This window comes from Dendroctonus ponderosae, unplaced genomic scaffold, assembly GCF_020466585.1.
Source record: "Dendroctonus ponderosae isolate FM_Combo_2020 unplaced genomic scaffold, Dpon_F_20191213v2 Dpon_F_20191213_1, whole genome shotgun sequence".
In the NCBI taxonomy this organism is placed as follows: Eukaryota; Metazoa; Arthropoda; class Insecta; order Coleoptera; family Curculionidae; genus Dendroctonus; species Dendroctonus ponderosae.
Genome location: NW_026017110.1, coordinates 12,604,082 through 12,626,294, shown reverse-complemented (window position 1 = coordinate 12,626,294; position 22,213 = coordinate 12,604,082). Strand labels below are relative to the sequence as shown.

At 32.2% G+C, this 22,213-nt stretch overlaps 1 long non-coding RNA gene across 1 annotated transcript; it reads right to left on the bottom strand.

The window, feature by feature from the left end:
* Positions 1-4,526: 4,526 nt before the first annotated feature.
* Positions 4,527-7,817, bottom strand: LOC125503496. The gene is made up of 2 exons (XR_007280917.1): positions 7,676-7,817; positions 4,527-6,566 (listed from the first exon to the last, which is right to left on the bottom strand). It is a non-coding gene; the product is annotated as an uncharacterized LOC125503496 (long non-coding RNA).
* Between the last annotated feature and the right edge of the window lie 14,396 nt (positions 7,818-22,213).

Sequence of the window (22,213 nt, the reverse complement as noted above, 5' to 3'; positions counted from 1 at the left end):
ACCTAAGGAATTTCCCAGGAACGCAGAACCTAGGGAGTCGGCTAAAGCTTCTGCTTTTTCCTTGTCGCTGTCGACCAACCCATTGCTGCCATGAATAGTGTAGGATTTTCTTTGGGAATTCTTCGAAAGTTTCCATATCGAAATTTCACGAGGCTCCGAGTTTTCCAGATAATTTTATCAGTTTTTGCTATTTATTTTACAAATTTGGTTAGCCAATTGATTTGCTTGGAGGTTGAGATGGCAATCAGTGTTTCTTTCAGCTAGTCGCTTAAGGCGATTTCGTAGTTTTGATTAGGTTTTCGATTACTTTGCTTTTCATATCGATAGGAAGGCCGAAATAGTTTTTGTTTGTGTTTCTTTAAAAGTTGTTGCTTTTTGCATAGCATCGGTGATTTTTTCGGAAATGGTGTTATTGAGGTAGTTGAATTCGTTGAAGGGAGTTTGTTATCTGGGTTTCCGAAAACGTATTTCGTGTAGAGAATGTGAAAGGTCGTCCCGGTGTTCGTTAAATTAGTGGTTGGAGAGGGTTGTGAATAAAATTTTACTTAAGTATAATTTGAATTGGGTTATGGTCGGAGCTGAGAAATTGCCAAATTACGGCAACTAAGGGTCATAGTGGGCATGGATTTGGATGTCTAGGTCGTCGGATATTTTGGGACATTTTACAGCCTCATGCAATATGTTTGCTGTTGAGATCCCCAGCTAGGAGAGTGGTTGGTTTAAGGTTGAAGAAAGTTTTGTAATCATCAGGAGTGGTGACTTTATTTATTATATATTTAGTTATTGTAGAATGGAGTTTGGGGGCGAAGAAAGCTTTCCTGGATGAGAGCGAAGTCTACATCGTTTCCCATCATGTATACCTCAAATTCGTACTTCTTAAGATGCATAGATGCGGCATTATTTCAACAAAATCCAACAAATCACCCTTAAACATCTTTGTGGACTCTAAAGTCGTGTCCCCATCGGAATCGGCATTCCCTTGTGGATCGTTGCGTCCGGTGTGGACGCTTCAATGGGTGATGCCGAGCAATAAATAAATAAATAAATGAAATTTGCCGATGTTGAAGCCGTTTATTTGCCGACCAGTACCGGTAAAATTGAATAAACCAAAGCAGATTTTTCTGCGTGAAAGTACCGCATAGATGTGCCGCCGGCTCTTACAGCCAATCCCAGGCTGTAGCATTATTAATTGAGGCTGTATATTTTTATACAACTGTAAATGCAAATAATGGTGCAGATTCTTCTGCGTGCCTTTCATGTAGACGTGACATTTGACTCGACAAACCACCATTAAATCAGACTGGTTTGCAGATTTGCAAAGCCGAACTTAGTGGGAGGCCGTTTTAAGGGAAAATATTTGTTAACAACTAATTCACATTTTGTGGAACAACAGTATTTTAAATAAGGCATTATAGTGAGATTCAGGAATTTTTACGTAATATCCTATTAGGGTTACATAACCATTTATTAAGATATTTTATGAATACTAGCGGCCAACTTTTCATGCACTCGGCTTCAAGCATTAAACTACCAAATAGAAGGTGTAGCTGGAAAGTCCTAATCATATACTGATAAAACTGATAGAGCTTAATTTTGGTTTTAACATGGTGGCTTAGCTGCTTCTTACAAGCCTTAAATTATCAGATATCACACAAATTTACAGATTCTAATTATTATTGAATTTATGTTCTCTTAATCTTTGTCGGAATGTTTATGCAGGCGTTTGTTCAACTTATATCGCCCAATCATTAGCATGTTTTCTGAAATACAATCGACACAATTTTTACTATACTAGAGGATAGGCAAATTTATTACAAAGAAAGCCTTTCAATTGTTCTCTACATTAAATTCCATTGCTTTGCCTCTCAATTGTTCTCTAAATTAAATTCCAAAGCTTTAGCAAATATTGGTCAAACTTTTGGTACCTTCTGCTATTTTTGTCTGATTTCGCACCGATTAAGGTCGATGATGAAATTGATAAATATAGTAGTTTGGAGATTTCTCTTCAAAGGAGGAAGTCTTACAGTCCAAAAGACACAAAAATACACACGTTTTTAGAGATAAGAACCTTGACGATGTGATTTTGGTTTACCATAGCCGCAATATTTCTGTGTTTCTCTATCATTTTGGATTATGACATCCTGCGAAGTTATAAGTTTGGCGCCTTATTAGAGATGATTTATCCCGAGTTTCCTATTGTTTTGTAGATTAGGGGATTTTGCGGACTGCAAACATCGCACGTTCTTTATTCCACTTTATTTTTCAAACCTCCACTGTATTGTTTAAATAAACTTGGTGAAATATGTGCAATCTTTCAGTTTTTTTGCTTTTATTTTGCAAAAAATACTTTTGTATATGTATCTATATAAATAAAAACTAATTTTGTCTCAGTTTGGCTATTGAAATTGGGTTTATTTTGGATTTGGCGATCACTGGTAAGGTAAAACCGGTCATATTTACAACATTTGAAAGATATACCTATTGCCTTTTTACATCTTCTCCTCCTCAAAAATGCCTTCTGTTACATCCACAGTTGTACAGAGTATGGCAGGATTTTCTGGGAACTTTTGAAAGAACAGCGTCTCGAGTTAGAGAAACTTTAGGTTTGGGGTTTCGGGTTTGCGAAAGCGTTGGGTTGTTGTCTCCTATAAGCTTTTGACTTCTTAGAAAGTTCCACGACAGTAACCAGAACCGGTGTCCGACGACCTCTAACAACTTAAAGCAATAGATATTTGCTGTCAAATTAAATAAAGTTTTTGTATGAGTTATAAAGATGCTTATAATAATTTGAGGCAATTAGTATTTAACTCGTTTTCAACTAGTTTTCTTTAATATCATTAAAAAATATGAAACTCATTTTAATTGTTGCCGATCAGTTTGTAAAAATTGCTGGCACATTTTTCCTGCAGGGTTATTTGAAATTGAAAGCATTGATACCTTAAATGCTACAATATAACAGTAAACACAAAATACAGAGTGTCTGGTTAGCATAAAAATGATACTCGAAGGATAAATAAATCGATCTGTTCTCACTTTCATTAGGAAACAATGTCTAGCTCCTCCCTCTGCGGTTGATGAATAAAGTTCTTTAGAAAAAATATGGTTTTCGAAATATCGAGAGAATGATACGATGGATTATATAAGACTCATATTTTGATGAAGCAACCGAGTTTATCTGTTTTGGCGAAGTGATGAATTAATGAGCGTCTGTGTTAAGTAAAAAATCTACCAGAACTTTTTATTTTGTCGCTGAAATCAACGTTTTTTTTAAGTTGATGCACTAGTCCTTGTTTGAATTTTTATGCTCTCTACAAAATCTTGTAGATTTCACAGTTTTTGCGCAAAAAAGTATTTATGTTTTCCCAGGAAACAAAAATTTTTATCATTAATTATTTTTTACATAAACGAAACTAAAATGAAGGTTTTTGTAATATCGGGAAGGTGCTTCGAAAAATATTAATGAAACTTGCTGTGAATTTGTTCCTACGTGAAGACCATATTTTAAAAGTCGCTTTTTTGATGCAATTTCCGAGAAACGCAATTCGGAGACAAACACTACCAAATTCGGTCCGTTAATAATTATAAAACGCTCAACAAATAATTTATGATAGAAGAACATTGTCGCTTACGACATTTGCAGTTAATGTCTGAACGTGTTAAGTAGCAAGCAATACGAAATATTTGGTTGTGGAAGAACTATGAATGCTTCTTTTACAAAGAGCACAAAAATAGGTTTAGTACATAAAATACGAAAAGGGTTAATAATGGAGACGAAATTAAAAGTTCTGCTTATTTTTGTACCAAAACACTGAATAATTTACCACTTGCCCAAAGTGAATGAACTCGATTGATTCATCAAAATAACTAAATATTTACGTAAGTTTTGTTGCTACGTTACATTTTAAATTCATTTAGTTCTTCGGTGAAAGCTGTATCTAGTTTTATATATCGCCAATCTTTGCGTCTTCTGTCCTGATGTGCACTCTTGTAAGTTGATCTAGTTTCTTTCGAAGCCATTCATCAGTATCTTTGTGTTTTGTTTCTTATTGTTTTGTTAACGTAAATTTGTCTTTCTCTGAACGTTTTGTTAGTTTCTTGATTATCCATTTTAAATTTAGCTGCAAGTGTATGTGACGAGTGTAGTCTACTAATTCAGACTTTATATCAGTTCCAGCATCTGTTTTGGTCGGGTTAAATTCCAATCTGTAATGGCTTAATTATCATATTTATCTGATGTATAACTAAATTATCTTGTCTTTGGTGATAAAGTAAAACAAAGCATTTCTCTAGAACTGTAATAAATAGTTTAATACTGCACTCCTTTCCCCGTCTGAAGTGAAATTTGAGTTGCCAATATGCGTGTAATAAATTTTATTGGTAAATGTGTACATATTAAAATTCATACTGTGCAAATTCCCCATTAACTAACGAACACTGTACTTTTTGTTGAAACATTTAGTCTAATAATGTTTTGCTAACGAATTTCGCACGTATATGAGTAGAAGTTAAACTGAAAAAAAATTACAAATGTGTAAATAAAGTTTATTTGTTAGAGATAAACTGATGTGTACATTCCACTAAGGTTATCACAATATAGCAATGGATTGGTTTATTATTTTTTTAACAAACAAATTACTTGCATTTATTAATTAACTATCTGGAACTATGTATGTATATTTTCAATTACTTTCACATTAAAGTCTAATGAGATCTATTCATAATAAATAAAAACTACATTTTATTTAGTGAAGCGAATATTGTTAACACTTTGCTTTCGATTTTAATACGTATAGCATTCACAGCTTTTTTCTATGAAAACTTTATAAACATATGTGAATGAAAGAAATATGATTTACGAAACAAATCGATGATGAATTAAACCAATTAGGTCATAAATGTTAGAAGGAATTCCTTATTCTACGTAACTGGTGTCTTAACTTTCTTTCTTGACAAAAGAACATTTAAAATAACGAAAGAAGCAGTAAAACTGATTAAACACGAATTTTATTCATATAAACATGACCAACATTTGTGAGGTAATAAAGATACCAGTTAAGCACAATCATTCTAATTTTAAAAGTGCTTAAGGGAGAAAAGCGATATGTACAAATAACATTTTAACTTAAGTTTAAAATATATTTTACCCGATTCCTTATCGCGATCTTAATAAATTAACTCTACTACACTTTAAAGGTGAATTGATGCGATCTTACTGTGGTAATTAATTCTTATATATAAACTTTAACTTTAATAACCTTCTCATTTTAAAGTTATGTCACATCAACACCTTCAGCATAAATTTAATTCATGACGAATTGACCTTCACTAAATCTAAACAATTCACCATAATTTCATAATACTCAAATGCTGAGATTTATTTCAGCGTCATTATCAAAATTTTTTCACAATCGTTATCTAGGCAATATGTCATAACCTTAGCCATCCTCGTTGAATTTTGTATTATCCTGTGGTCTAATTACAGCAAAATTAATGGGTATCCTAAATAGACCGCGACTAGTACAAGTATATGCTGTTTTAAAAATGATAACAGAAAGAATCAGCAAACCATTTGATAATTATTATATAAAAGAGTCAAGGAGCAAAAATGACCTCATCAAGTTCAAGAAAACGATTTGGAATTTCTAAAATTACAGCATTATTATTAATACTTATAAAAAAAATATTTCTTTGAATAATGTCCCAATAACATTGCTTCGACTAACTAAAAATCCATATGCTCGGCAAACAAAATTAGAAAGAAAGAAACAAATGTGTATAGCAGAAACTGTACATATAAGATCTTACTATAAATAGGTACTACCAAAAATGTTAAAAATATATTGATATGAAGCAAAATTTCACTTTGTACTTTGAAATTAATCTACACATAACAAATGGTTCGAATTTATAAATATTTTTGGCTTAAATGGACTTTAGCTTACATAATTATTGAAACACGTCTATGCGCATTTCGAAACACTATATTCATATTAAGCAAATAGTCAGTAAGACGTATTTATCTGCAACTCTTAAAAAAGATGTTATCTTAAAACAACATTACTTATTTGCTATATGGTGAAGGTATCATAGTCCGATAGTAAATGAAAAGTACAAATAACAGTAAAACAGATACCAATTTGATAACAGATATATGATAACTTACACATTATTTATCTCTGAAGTGTAAGGAATTTATGCATTTAATTTCATCATTATTTATCGTAGTTTCTGAATAGAAGCTTAGTAATCTTGTGGTCTATCATATGCATTTGAAAATTCAAAGAAAAGAATTGAAAAGGTTGACTGAATAAGAGAGAAAAATTAAGCGCAATATAAAAGCAAACAAACAGAGAACAATTGCAATGACTGCAGCAAAACAAAAAAAAGTAAATTAGACAAGACAACTATGAGATTCAAAAGAGATTACTCAGAGAAATTCACCCCATTGGTGTCTTGTTTGTCATATACAGTGTTTTATTAGTACTAAAGTTACTTGACAAGTTCTTGTTTAGGTGAGATTCGAAACTTGAGGTCGAATGATTGCCATCAATTTGGATGTGTCTAGTCTGAAAGTTTAAAGTTTAAAAGTAAACATTAAATTCGATTCGAAATTTGTTTTTTTTTCGTTTTTTTTTTATTGCGTAGGTATTATTAGTAAGTTGATATTTTATAAAAAAGTCCGCATTTCTAAAAACTGCCATACCGACGTTTTTGAATAGGGCACACAATTTTTCTTTCTGAAATATTGTTGATAAGTTTTCACTCTTTTAAATCTCCACCGTTTAGTGGATTTGCTAAATTTTATCATCTCGCAATAGCAAAACTATAAATGTACGTATGGACAATTGCTGATATTCAGCATTCTGATTGTTAATGAATCACTGTTTTAATATTGATACAAATACCTTACAGGGGATTCAATAATTTTATTTTGTTTTGCACTTTAATGTTTCTGACCATTTATTCTGTTCATTAACCCTGCATTCATTTAGGTAATTTTTTGCATTGAGCATTTTAGGTATTTGCTACCTACTAGATATTGTAAAAAGTTGCTAGTTGTAGTACAATAATTCAATAATTGATGTATATTTTGCCATTACTATTACGTCTTTAACGTTGTTTCTCTTAGATTTGGTTAGTTAACTACGTAGTACGTAAGTAATCGACCGGTTACAAAGTTTGACGGAAGTTTCCATTAAACTTGAAAAATTGTAAATTTTTAAAAATGTTTGTTATTGTTTGTTTCAATTAATATAAACTAAGCTTTAATGTGACTAACTTTAAGTCAGAAAAATGTTTGTCAAATTATTTAAAATTTTTCCAATTTCAAGCGCAAAAGTTTGATCTTTTCAAAACACAAGACAAAATTGCTGAGAACTAAATTTAAATTATGATGAAGAAATTTGAACAGACAGAAAATAAATTGTTTGCTGTCTAATCAACACACATTTTGTGGCGTAATTTTATGAGTCAGATTCGACCGCTTAGATAATGAAATTACAAATGTATAATAAAATAAGGATTTCATATTATATTTATTCAATACACCGCTAAATGATACTTTTTTAAAACAGCACTTCATACGTGAGGTTAATTTTATATCTTGATAAAGATATGTTCCTTATCCATCACATCGCCGAATTCATTCCAATAGTAACTAACTTAAGTCAATTACCTTAATTTGAGGCTGAAATAAGAATTGATTCTTCCTATCACATTTCTATTGTTTCACCATTCATTTGGCCGCTTTTTACTTGTTGAACCACAACCCACTTGAAAATGAAGAAATACGCACCGAAAACTTCTGTTTCGAACTTCATCTAATCCGAGGCTTAATTGTTGCTGTACTCGTTGAAGGCTCTGCACAGTACATTGAAAGCTGCTCTATTGAGCAAGGGTGCGCACAGCAATCACTATAAACGCCACGTCTTCTTCGTCTCCTGCCATACGCCATTTGGTCTTGCTTCTTGTGAGTCTTTTTGTGTCGAAACGCTGAAAATTAATTTTTTTGGTAGAAAAATAGTGAAATGCAATTGCAACGCAATTTTAAAATGTTTGCCCAAACAAAACTAGTTTTAATTTCATTTGCTGAAAATGGTTAAACTAACTAGCCTGGATGTTGAGTTGTATATTGAAGTGCAAAATAAAACCAGTCAAGCTGAAAAGTTGTCAATTAGTTAACAGAAGTTTGATAGGAGAATTTGTTTCGAAGTCATACAAAACATTCATCCGTATACAAAGTTGCATACTTGCAATCTAATTGATTTAAAGAAAAATACGAAGCCTTGACCTGTTAGAGCTGGAACTTGTAAAGACCAAGTTAATAAACTGTAGTAAAAGAAGATAGTGAGAGAAAACTGTGCCAAAAAAGCTTATGTTAAAATAAAAAACATTTTTGTTTTATATTTAATAATTATAAACTTTAGACAGCGCTGCGTTATATGTATATCGACGGAGCTTAAATTTACATGCAAAACGAATGAGCTTTCACAATACATTTTTCTTTGATCTGGTGTTGAGTCACTTATATCCTCTAGTATTTTGAGCTGCATCCAAATCCGCAGTCAGTTTGACTCTGTCAAGTCAGGATCAAGGTCTAATTGAAAAAGAACCATTTAGACGGATAAACTCTAAACATCTGTAGGTACGCTTTATTCAAAAGAGACGTTAAAGCGGGGTAAACCATCATCTATGCCTTACATACATAGGGACATAAGTAAGAAAACACCTATAAACTTATAAACATAACATCTTATAACATAGGGACGACAATATATACAATACAACACCAAACACAATACACAATACCAAACTTAATTATTGATACTTAAAATCGGTTTCCATCTTTAACTCGAATTTTCAAGGACAGCCTTTTACCCTCTTGCAATCGATTCCATTGAATTTTAAAGCTTCGTTATCCCTCTATCGACCTTTATCATCGCCAGCTCAAACAAATTATTTGTTGAAATTTTCGAAATTTTTGTTTACGTAAATACATGGATAGGTCGAAAAGTCTCGAAGATTTTTTTGATTCATTTGTCTGGCTAAAATCGGAAACTCATAGTTTCGCATTACAGCTTTCACAAATCATTAACCAAACCTATTAGCTACGTTTCGCGATAACTAGAATAGATTTATGATCATTTGCTGATTTTCGGGAAGCATTTCAGTTGATCGGTAGTAAAATTTACTGATTGCGTGGAGTTAACTGGAGTTTTTTGCCTTCCACTTTACCGAATCGATTTGACATGGAGTTGATTTCTATTTCTCTCAATACTAATTGATGTCCATTTGAACCAATTCTAATGTAATTTGACAATTTTATTCAATTTTGAAAATTTCCCCTCCATAAGAGCCTGTACAAACTTTTTCGTCTTTCCCCTGTAGCTCACATATTAATTTTTTTTGAATCAACCAAAGTCGATTTCTCATGTAACGTTTCCATATCTAACCACCTGTCAAGAAATTGCAATTTTTTTTCCAAAGATTTTGGTGGGTGAAACAATTGCAATTTTTTTACATTTTTATTTCGTGTGGCTTAGTTTTCTTATACAAAAACTTTTTTGATAAGAAAACTTCTTTTATAGCAGCTTTTATAGTTTTGGAGAAAATCGCGAAAATATGGTTTTCAAAAACTGCAAATGTCTCCATCACCAAAAGAGCTGAACTAAATCTAATCAGACCAGTCGATCAAGCGTCTTAAGCGCCATGAAAAAGCTGGTATTCCCTTTATCGCTACGGAAAAAATGGTTATGTGGCTGTGTTATCCGTGAGACAAAGTATAAGATTGCAAAGGATGACGATTTCATCTTCGAATACGTATTTGGAATAAGAAAACCAGGGGTCAAGGTTGAAGCCCGAGTCAGAGTAAGAACAATTTAAAAAAATTAAAGCGTTTTGCTCACATGACATAAACTTCAATCTAAGAAGAAGAATTAATATATTACGTTTTTCTGATAACTTTTAACGTGCGGCTTGAAGATTATCAGATTTCCTACCTGGAAGAACAGATGGGAACACTGGAACTCCCGAAGAGTTCCACTTTAGGTTGGAATAATTAATCATAAACCAACCTCTTTGATAGAAGCAGGAACATGTACCGAGCCTTTTTGAAAAACGCGTTTTCTTTACTACCGACTTGAGACCATTCATTTTTAAATCAGGATGATGTTCATTTTAGCAAATATGTTTCGGCTGATTTAGGAGTAGTTGTCACTATTCTATATCTTCTGTTAGTCGATATTTCATGAAAGTTGAGAATTCATATCGAGATCAATCAATACAATTCATCTGAGCACCTCGGCGAAAATCATGTATTGGTGAAGATTTTCGGAACTATCTCAATGCAGAAATCTAATCTAGCTTCAGCAGTAGGGAAATTTTTAATATTTAGTATTTTAATTCTGAATATATTATTATAAAAATATTTGACGAAAATCAAGCGTGTTACAAAACGTTAAACTGACGAGATAAACGTATTTTCTAATAAAAATTCAGATTTATTAAGCAAACATTCAGACTTTCAAAAAATAATTATGAATTTCACGTTCAAGGTAAAAATTAAAAACGAAAATCTTAGAAACTAATTATTTTCTTAAGGATAACCCTAAAGAGATGTTTAACAATTTAATTTAACATTCCAAATACGAAGACTCATTGCAACTTACATATAACATGCGAAATCCGTTCAATTTTGCTACTCGTAACTTAATTTAAATCTCTCTGTAATAATTGCAATAAAGAAATACTAACAGTTGCTGCTGCTAACCCATATATCTCAATAAAATAAAGTTTAAGCTCTAATCTGACCTTGGTGCAATTCTGTATTTTTGCTTGATAACAGTTAATCAACTTCATCTGAATAAACTAAAACATATACTATGCACTTTGAAACAAATCAAATTTAGAAGGCATGCCATAGTTTATCAGTAAGTTACCAAATTAATTTAATAGTCAATTAGATAATAAATATCTCGAAGCACTCGTACTATAATATGACTGTCACTGCACATTTTTCAAAGCGGTGAAGTAAAAAATATGCAGAATTTTTTGCAGACAAATTTTGTACAACCAGTTTTTTTAAATGGACAAAGCTTTTCTTGATTAAAAATACTGGCTTATTATAGCAAAGATTAGTCACATATATAGAAGATTCAAACATTTTATTCCATGTAGTATTTGAACCAGCATGTAGCTATATAGTAAAATACAGAAAGATTAGATAATTTCTTGACCGATCCCCGAATAATTGTCCAGTTTTTCAAAAATGTTACTTTTTTATATACTAATATTTCGGTTGTTTTTTTTCATCTTCGTTACATCAAATAGCCGCAATCCTTTTAGATGTATCAGCTAAATACTTCTAAATATTGAATTAAGTCAAACTAAGCATCAAATTACCTGGTTTGTGTGTTGGATAGTTTCCTTTGCAAATCGTGTGCAAAGTGTCTGCAAGAACTCCTCCGCAATACTTCAAGTTTTTTTCTTTTACCAAGTCAGTTACTTCATCTGCACTTATCAACGTGCAATTCCATGTAAGGTAAAATGTGAGGATTACCATTATCAAAATGAACCATTTAATGATCATCTGCAACAATAAAATTTATTTTAATTAATATTTGTTGCAAATTATAATCAGCTAATCCTGAAATAAATGGGCAATTTGGGTTACTCAGCCAGCAACTAATTATGTTTTTGATTAACCGATGCGAATATTTTTTTAGTAAAGAAAACATTGTCAGAAGCCTGACTTTGCTGCATACATGACCTCTACAACGGTTTCAATTGGTTAGATACTAAAAATTACTTGAGATTCGATACCGAAAAGTAAATAGCGATATGCATTTATTTAAATGCACAAACACTGTAACCCGGTGGTATTCTATGCTAACTTGAGAATATTAAGGAACTAAATACGGCAGATCATAAAGAAGCAGGTTTTGTATCAATTGGAAAATTTAGAAAATGTTTGATTGAATTAACAGCTGGAGTACTTAAAAGTTACCAAAGTTCAAAGTTGTTATGTGCAAGTATTTGGGACACAGTGACTGAATGTCTATAGTGGCCCGAGTCGCATTATCGGTGTGATGTCATTTAATATGATAACCGTTAACAAAAATATTTGAAAGACATGCCATTTTGTCATCGGGTTCATCTGGAGCGATAAAACATTTAAAAACTTTAGATACTAATATCATCAAAGAGTAATTAAATTATTATTACTATACTAATTTGAAAGAAATTATATATGTAGGCATTGCATCACATATTCGGCTAGATGTGGTCTGAAGCCGTCAAAGCTTTTATCGTTTCATAATTAGACGCATGGCAAATGTTTTTTTTTATAATTTGTTAGTGAGTACGACAACTAGGACAGTCTTACATGTGTTATCATTCCAGCTTTTTTTCTCAACTTTCAATTACTTACAGGGGTCAAAAGGACATCAAAAGTCAGTTTAATTTTAGGTTCTGGACACGGTTGGTATGGTAAAGATAACTAGTTGCTGTGAATGACCCAATATCTTGAAAAATATTCTACTTTCGTTAAAAAGCCACGAGCAAACTTTATCATTACTACTATCTGATAGGTACTTTCCGATAAACTATCGTAATCCAAAAATGTTGAAATAATTGTTCCAACGTTTTAGATATTTAGGCCGTTGTCGATATTTTTTATTTTCAGCTTTTAATAAGTTTGGCACGATGACCTCTATTAACGTCACCTTCCATAATTAAACCTCTACCGATAAAACAAATTAATTACACAATTGGGAAGATATTATTAATGACTGATCAGAAATAAATCATCGCGGCTGTGGATAAATACTTATGAATATTCGAATTTACATAGTGTATTATACGCTACTGAAAATATATGGATACAACAAAGGATGTGGAAGTTACCGATGAGGAACTATCTCAGCCTGTTATAAAACAAAGCATATTTAAGTCATGGTAGTTGATTAAAGTGAGCCATCAGTTTTTAAAGTGAGCCATCAGTTTAACACTTTGGGATTGAAATTGAAATATAATTTGAAGAAAAGAAAACACAAATTGAAATAAAATTAAAGACATTAAGACATAAATAAAACCTATGTAAACTTGCATATTTATTCAAGTTATTATCAAATCAAAGTAATTCAAAAAATATGAACTGTTGCTTCTTTATCATGCAGACAGCACATTTTGGGTTTGAAACTTCACGTTTTATCGGAACAATAAAAGTTTACCGGTTTTAATGACGGAATTAAAGTTTAGTTTTTTGCAGATTATCTTCTTGTGGGCATTTTGCAGACGTTAAAAATCCACTTCTCTTAAGGTTCAATAGAGAAGAGTTAATCGAAAATGAAATTGATTAATTCTAATTTACTTTAGTTTACATATACGCATTGAGTGAAAATGTTGAGAACAATGTTAAAAAATGAAATAAGAAACCTATGACAAATAGTTGGAATAAGTTTAAAAAACTTATCTTTGAGAAGAAACAGAACTAACAGAAGAGACATAAAATAACTATTCTAGCTAAGAAAATAGACATTAGGTAGTTTTATTTTCTGTAGTAGTAGAGAATCTGCAGAATATTTAGTCGAATTGATCAGAATCACTTATTTCGAAAATGGCCCAACTTTTCTTGAAAATACTAGAATTTTTCAACAAGTTTTTTGCATTTTCTCCAAAAATCAACTTACTGTCAATACGTACCTTTCAACAACTATTTTTTAAAGTTTATTAGTAGGATTTTTTTAATGTCTTGTTATGGAGGTATCGATCGAAAGAACGCATTAACAACGTTTCGAACACAATCACTAGCAACTTAAACTTTTCTCAAGCAACGGAAAGTGTAATATGAAGTTCGTATAAAGTGCGCGTTTAAGCCAATGAAGTTTAGAGCTTAGACGTTTCAACATAATTTAAGGAAACTCATTTGCAGACCTCTTATCTAGTCTGCAGGAGTTCGACAACTGAACAACCGATCGCCATTTTGAATGTTAATTAATTAATATTGAGAATAAAATGATACCGTCCTGGTTTATTATCTATTTCATTGTTTCATGTAAATTTTTTGACGGCATATTATCGGTTCTGTCCGACTGGATCCCCTCCATTTTTTGTTTCTGCTTTTTTTTCAAACCTCATACACAGTGTGGTCCTACTCGAAGAAAGCCGAGCGGACAACTCATACTTACTTATCGGGCCGCCCAGCTATGATTATTCTTTTTGTCACTGTAAATTAGAAGTTAAAAACCTGTCAGCACAGACCCTGGAGAACACAAAACTTTCTTTATTCATTTAGAGAACTAATTCCAGTCAAGATAGTATTTCATCAAAACAGATCATTAGCTAAATGGTAAATACAGAAAATTGATCAGTACTAACATAACTAAAAACGGCAATCGCCCGCAATAAATTCCTGACGAAAAATTTACCTTCTTCGCAAGAATCTACTGTTCTCTGTCAGATTCGGACTGGGTTTAATTAAAAACTAGCAACAATAAATTTCCTCCAAGATGCTGCGAAACCGTAAATAAAGCCACCGTAAACCAAGGCTTTATATTGTTGTACAAGACGCATGTACGTGACCTGTTGAGGTCCGCGTTCTACAAATCACAGTTTTAAGGATATTAAACACCCAAGGGCAGAAAGACCGATTGGGTCAATAGATTTTTTCTGTAGGAAATAAAGATTATTTATATATATATAAAGACCCAAAAATAAAAATTTGACCAAGGAGAGCACTGTATTACTCCTTATGTAGATTGAAACCTTTATTCATCTCTCCAAAGAAACTGCGAGTTCTGACAACTATATTTTATTATCAAAACTATATACAGTTTAGCCATTATATTTGCCTTCTAAAATTTCTTCAATTTAAAGAAAATGTATATATCAAAGACGTTTAAAAATAACCGATTAGTCGAGAGAACTGTTTAAAAAAATCGTGCCAAAAACTATCGTTTCATACCAAGGAAAATTTAGTTGTAGGACAAACTGCAAAATATTTTATTGTATTCCTGATACCCCGCACATCATCATTATCCATACTATCACGTTTTGCGTGTAGTAGCTGAAGCATACTTGCACTTCCTTCTAAGGATATTAAGTGGTGTAGTGATTTCTTCATCTTTATTGATTGTACTGTTTGATTTTAAATTAGAGCCAGTGCCTTAATTCTATCTCTGAATGTATAATTATGAAGCTATATCTAGAGACATAATATTAAATGTTTGGAAACGCATTGTTTTGGGACTGAACATCTGTTAATACAATCGTCAATATTCCAAAACATGCACTTTGTCTACATTAGCAAATTTGTCTAGATTATTGAGTTTTACGGTTGACCCGAAGTCATCTAAAAATAACGATCGGAAGTATAACATATACTGTTCATGAGCTTCCATAAGTTGCTTATAAAACAACTGATTTGAAACATACAGATTGCATCGCATTATCGTTTTGAGTTAAACTATTTTAGATAAAAACTGTGACAAGATAAATAACCGCAAAGGTAATATGCTATGGTGATCATGATTGATTGAGGTTTAGTTCGTAGATTTTTTATGAAAAAATCAGCACGTTTGTCCCCTTTTGGCTTTCAATATATTGGAGGTCTAAAACTTAGTTTCTTTTTATTTTATTCATATTATATATTTTTTCCAATACGTTAGAAACTTAAGGGAATCAACTGTTGCATACCAGTTATCACTATTAATAGCTATTTTTTGCACTCTTCTCGAATTTAGTTCTCCAGCAGTACATTTTAGGGACCGCATGGGTTTTCCGCCTAACACCTCTGAAAAAAAGTAGACCTGTGGAAATACTAAAACGCCATTAAATTTTATGCAAAACAACCTTTTTTTGCGCGATAGTTAATAATTTATAGCTCTGTAGTTAATCGTTTCCTACAAAACCGGATTTTTATGAACAAAAACATTGTGCTTTCGTTTAAAACAAATTACTTTCGAACATTTGAAATTCTCGGCTCAATTAATGGTCTTGCTGCTGAGTGCTAATTGTTCATTGTTTTGACTTGTTTAAAAGTGGTAAAAGTTTACAGTTTTATAAACTGACGCGATAACGGCAGAGCTGCACATCGTTATTTGCTGCGTTTTTTAAATCTCAATTTCAATTTAATGTTCGCAAATATTTTCACGAATTGAAAGACGCCTGAATTAACTCGTAGGTTTTAAACATAATAAAATAAAATCGATGCGACAAAGAAACCGTGGAGTCCCACAGTTTGAAGAAGATAAACTTCATCTGGTTCAAGATCAGCATACTCGAGGAATTGCTGGCGAATTGCATTACAAACAGGTCATGTCAACATGTGGAGAGTCGTACACGAGCGACACCATGAAAACTTATAAAAATGAAATGAGTGACCACTTATTTCATTTTCATAAGTACAGTCGTTATTTATTTTATTTTAATTTACCAAATTCAGCTTGCTCCAGCCCATCAAAATTTCTTAGATATTCGACAACGCAATTTGCAAATGTATGGACGCACTATTTTTTACAGTAGAAAAAATTTCAAAACGTTAGAAAAATGTTTATTTTTGAGCATAGAAAGCCATTTTTTTTCGACTGTTAATTTTGGGCAATACACCGACAGTACTTTCTCGTGCAAAACTTATTAACACTTCTGAATTTAATGTCAACATGCTAGCTTTGTTGCCGGTTCAGAAGTTAGGTAGGAACAACCTAAGCCATACCTTAGACACGTCGAATGAATTCGGCAGTAATTATTAATTGTAGGAATGCGTTTATAAAAGTTCAGTCTCATAATTCAAACGGTTTGAAAAATATTGGCTGAAACTTAAAGAGAAATGAAAGTTTTTGCACCCTGTATCTTGCAAACAAACGGACGGAAAGAATAAGTAAAATAATAACAAATGCCTTATTTCTTCACTTATTTAGGACCGGACTGAATATATACGATACTATCTACATTACATTACAAGAAGGTATTTTCAATTATTCTGCTTCTTCAGAAAAACTACATTCCATAGAAATAAGTTTGCAGTGTAAGTACATCCTATCTATTTAGTATAACGTGCATTTTCTTGTAGATTTTTCATTGTTAAAAATCAACAATAACAGCTTTGTAAAACATGCCGCTTGCGCGCAAAAAACTAGAGATACGTTCTATGATGAAACTCGAATGCTTATGAAGCGTATAGGAAAATTACCAAAATGTGAATGCACATTTATAAACAACCGTGTGACCAGTTAATTTTGCAATGGCTTAGCAAGTTTAATACCCTACATACTTTTTCTTTTTTGTTCATTTTTGATTGTCAAGCAATTTTCATAAATCACTATAGTTATTCATACACAAATTTAAGAAAAACCTAGAGTTGGAAAATAGACATTGAATTGGATTTCAATTCGGATTAAGAATAGATGTTTTTGAAACATAAATTTAAAAAATTTTCAAAATGCTTTCAAACCGTTCACCCTCCTTAGAAATACAAAGATTTAAACAAAATCTATAGTAGGAAGACATCAGCTTTTATTCGACGGGTCAATAGATTTGAATAGTCTTATAGGCAAGATTCATTTACTGCCACCACCAACAATCAATATAACTGTGTGTGAAGTGTTTTCTAACATTTGCAATGAATTTATTTTGAAAATTTGTTTAATGGTTTGAAATTCCTCCAATATTGCTTGTTCTAAAATCTGTTTGTACTTGAACTTTTACGTATATCCGGTAGCTATTCTAAGGTCCCCTTTAAGTTGAGGACTTGGTAAAATTTGATGTCAACCAAGTTATGCCCAAACTCGAAAAATGCCAGACTAGGCCATATTAAATTCAAGTTCAATAAGCAACAACAGAAATGTCAGGATTATCATGTGCAATCAAAGAATGCTAATAAAGTTGTATATCTACTTACTATTGAAAATGTGTTGGTGTAAGTACTTAGGAAAATGTGAGAAAATACTGTTACAACGTGCTTCTAAAACCGACACCACTTTTTCTTCAAGTTCACTTTCCGATATCACAGACTGCATATAAGCTCATCGTCGAATGCATGTTTCCAAAAATGCTTCGGTATCCTGGTACTAAGGTTCAAACGGCACAGAACATATAATTCGACTTTGGAACACGTAGGGATTTAACATACATTATTGTAAAAAGTACCACTTCGCTCTTATCGGGCCTGCATAAATTTAAGAACTGAGCAATGGCCATTTTAATTTATAATTAATGTTGAGTACATAGTGATACGGTGCCGATTCCTTTATCTATCTGAATGTATAATTTAATTTTTTGGCGATCGGACATTGGTACCGTTCGATTTGATGCTCATAAGAAGCACGCATTAACATCGAGCATCGATGCTTATTTATTTTTAATTCATTATTATTCATTGTTTTACGCGAATTTTTCATTGTGTGAGTATGTTTTTTTATAAACAGTTAGAAAATTAAATAATTCAACGCAGATCAAACATAAAATTAATTTATTAAACACATGCTTACAACTGTGCCTATTTAAAAATGAGATCAAACAAATACACAGAGTCCGTAGTTGCACTTTTTGCAGAGAAACTTATACAGGAGGTCCAAGCAGTATACAGGCAATTGAAAAACATGTAATGGAGCTTTATACAGAAATACAAAAACTGATGTATTTAGCAAATATTAGAAATAATGAACATTCACGCTTGAATCAAGGTCAACAAGGCACAAGGAAATATTTGCTTTACTGGGGAAAATAATTTATTTCCGAGCAGCAGGTGGTAAGGAGTATTCATGCCCATTTCTGTCTTAAAAGATCTCTGAAATGGAAGAATAAACACAATTGGTTCAAGACTAAAATAAATAATATTAAAAAAAAAGGAAAAAAATACGGAACTTCATTAATCCAAAAGCCAAAAATTTTATTTTTTTCCATTAGAAATACAGAATTGTCGCAACAAAAGATGAAAACTTTGAAGCACCATGAATGAACTAGACACTCTGAACAACTATTGTTTTTATGCGTTCACAGGTCCGTTGATAGTCCAAGAGAAAAACATAAAATAATTTTTTCTCAAAAGTAAGTCGGATGGACACGGACAGTATGGTTTTTCCCTCTGGGCCTTCACTTATTTTCGTGCTACATTGAAGAATTCTTCAATGCTCATACAAATATTCATCAAAATGTGAGGAGAGCTAGAAACCGTAATAATGGCATTAAGGAAGACAAAAACATGCGTTGGGTATTTGCAAAATAGCATGAACAATCCTTTCATACACAACTAACAGAAAGTGCAACTTCTATGGTTGCGAAATCAACCAGCCTCTTGAGCTTTACTATTGCTTTAATTAGAGTACGGAAAAACGGTGTAAAGAAATTAACAATATACGAGTAACTTCCAAGAATGTTTCTCTTCAATATAAAATTTATAATAATAAAAAATCTGCTACTCCAAAAGAAATAGCAACAGAAATTAAGGAAATATTAATCCAAAAAAGGCTGTCGGGTTTGACAAATTACTAGGGAAATTCTCAAATAACACCCACGTTAAGCCATTGCAAAACTTACCTATTATGTTATTATTGCATATTTTAGATTAAGTTTCGAAGATGTGGAAAGTAGCAGAAATAATAACCCGAAAACTACCTAATAAAGTTTCGTCTTACAGGGCAATCTCTTTTCATCCTGTAATATCAAATTCTAAAAAATAGTTACTGAAGATAAAAGCTATAGCGATAGATAGCTTACTGCTCTATAAATGATAGATCAAAGATGGTTCGTTACATATTTACAGAGTGTTGAAATTTAATTTAAAAAATGCAAAATGATAAATTTTATCAAACGCATAGAGATATCAAAAGACTGATCAATGGTAGGGAAATACGCATGTTTTGCAATAAAATAATTTTGTAAATTGTAGCGAGTTTCGTGCGGATCTGCATACAACTAGATCCAGCTTTTAGAATTAAACAAAAAAACGCTTACTCTGAGGATATTCGTGACGATAAACTGATAAATTATGACCACTTTAAACAGTAGAAGTAGAGATAAGGAAATATCTCGTAAATCTAAATGAGACCTTGACTTTAAATTTGATCTATATATTTCCGATCGTGAAACTGAAAACTCTGAGTCAAAGACTTCATCAAGACAAGTCTGAACAGCCGAACTAGAAGTTGCACTCAATATCATTGAAGTTCTACATGAAACACATCTTCTTCAGGAACTCAATCTTCTATTCACGTTAATGAATGTATTCGATTTTCTGCGGCTGTAAATAGTGGATGTGCGTGAAGATTGGTTCAGCCCCTGATAGGGTTGAGCCATAAGTGATTCTTTCTGCCCACTTCGCCTCGATCTTTTCTTCGGTTATCGAATGCAGAAATTCGAACTTGCGGACTTATATGTGATGAAATATGAAGACACGCAGCCTTTGTTCACTTCGCTATGTTAATGAGGATTGTGTATGTGAGCTGTTAAATTCACCTTTTGACAATCTCCTGAAGATCCATATCTCAAAATATTCTTGATTAGTGGGCATGTTAGCGTTTAATGTCGAAGTTTTGGATCCATTTTACTGAATGGAGCTTTAGTCTTCCATATTAATACATTGAGGAGTTTGATGGGTTTGCCGTTCACAAATAGATTGAAGGGAGTTTTTGAAACACAAATATACTTTTTGGTGTTAATTTTAGGTAACAGTTTATCTTCTTCTGGTCAAATTTTTCCCAGAAATAATAGTAAATATGCCGGTGTGGTGGCTATTACAACAGTATAGTCTGCGTATAGTAGGGTTGCTGTTATCGTAAGTTTCTAGTGCGTGAGTAAATACAGACTTCAAATAAACATTAAAGAGCGCCGTAGTTTATATGAATATTTGCGGTTTTGTTATTTCCTAGTGTTATGAAGTCCTTTGGTGCATTTTGACTCTATACATATGTCTAGAGTGACTGATTGCCACAGAGGACAGTTTTTATCAAGTGACTTAATGCCCAAATAATTGGTTTCACCGAATATGGAACAATGAAATAAATACTGAAACTTCTTTGTTTTGTCCTAAAATTTTGTTTATGCGGACAAAGCTAGTGTTTCAAAACATTCAACTCTGAACTTTCATAATAGACTTCCTTGGAATATGCGTAATTCACATTTAATAACAGAATCCAGACATCTGAATCAGTCTCTTTAGTTCATCATCAATCAGTTCAGTTTACGTAATAATAGGAACAGTTTAAATATTGTTAACTACCCCAATCGCGGGAACGAATTTGTTGAATATGAAGGTGAAAACCACATCAACTTGTGCCATCTAAATCTTTAGATTTAAACTATCTACATTATCGAATTTTCCATTATCTGAAAACAGTCGCATTAAATATAGAATATTTGACAATCCCCTAGGACATTGTCTTGAGTCTTGATTTAATCTATATAATTGTATTTCTCCTTATTACGAATTTGATGTTATTTAATAAGAAAACAATAACTTTAAATCAAATGTCTGTTGACGTGGTCACTCAACAGCCACCAAAGACAGGTAAGTAGAAAATTAAATCCATTGAAAGCAATTAACTATTGTCCTGCTTTAAGGGTTTTGAGTCAATTAGAGACTTTAAGAATTATCAAAAATGTACTAACGAAAAGGAGTTACTAGATAAACAATATTGTGCTAATATATTCTCATATGATATGTCTGCTAGTTCTAAGAAGTTCAATTTAGAAAAGTGATAAGAGACATTTCCATATTTTCAATTATTTTTTAAAAGTGAACAAAACTTCCGCGAGGGTTTAATATATGGTATTATTATGTAGTCATTTTAGCAATACGATATCCTTCTAATGGTTGACTTGCGAGTTAACGTTTCTATCATTCTTGAATGTTTCACAAGGAATCACGTTTTTCGATAACTAAAGTTTAAGCGTCTTGAAGGTTGCAAACACATATTAGTTAATATTATCCAATCCATCCAGACTCCGTCTGTTTAAAGAATTAATCCCGAATTTTGTTGACACCAATGAGCTATAAGAAACGGTATGCAGTTAAAACTCTGCTTTCGAAAAAGAGATTTTAAAAAATTTTATTTCAGCAACTTTGGTTTAGTAACAACTGACTCCTATATCTTAGCTTACATATTTATATGACATAATTTGTAGCATCGGCATGCAGGTGTGCGTGGTGCCGCGTGCAATGAAATGCGCTTAGTAGTAGTTATTCGAGAATATTACTCGTCCCCTATCAGATGAAAGC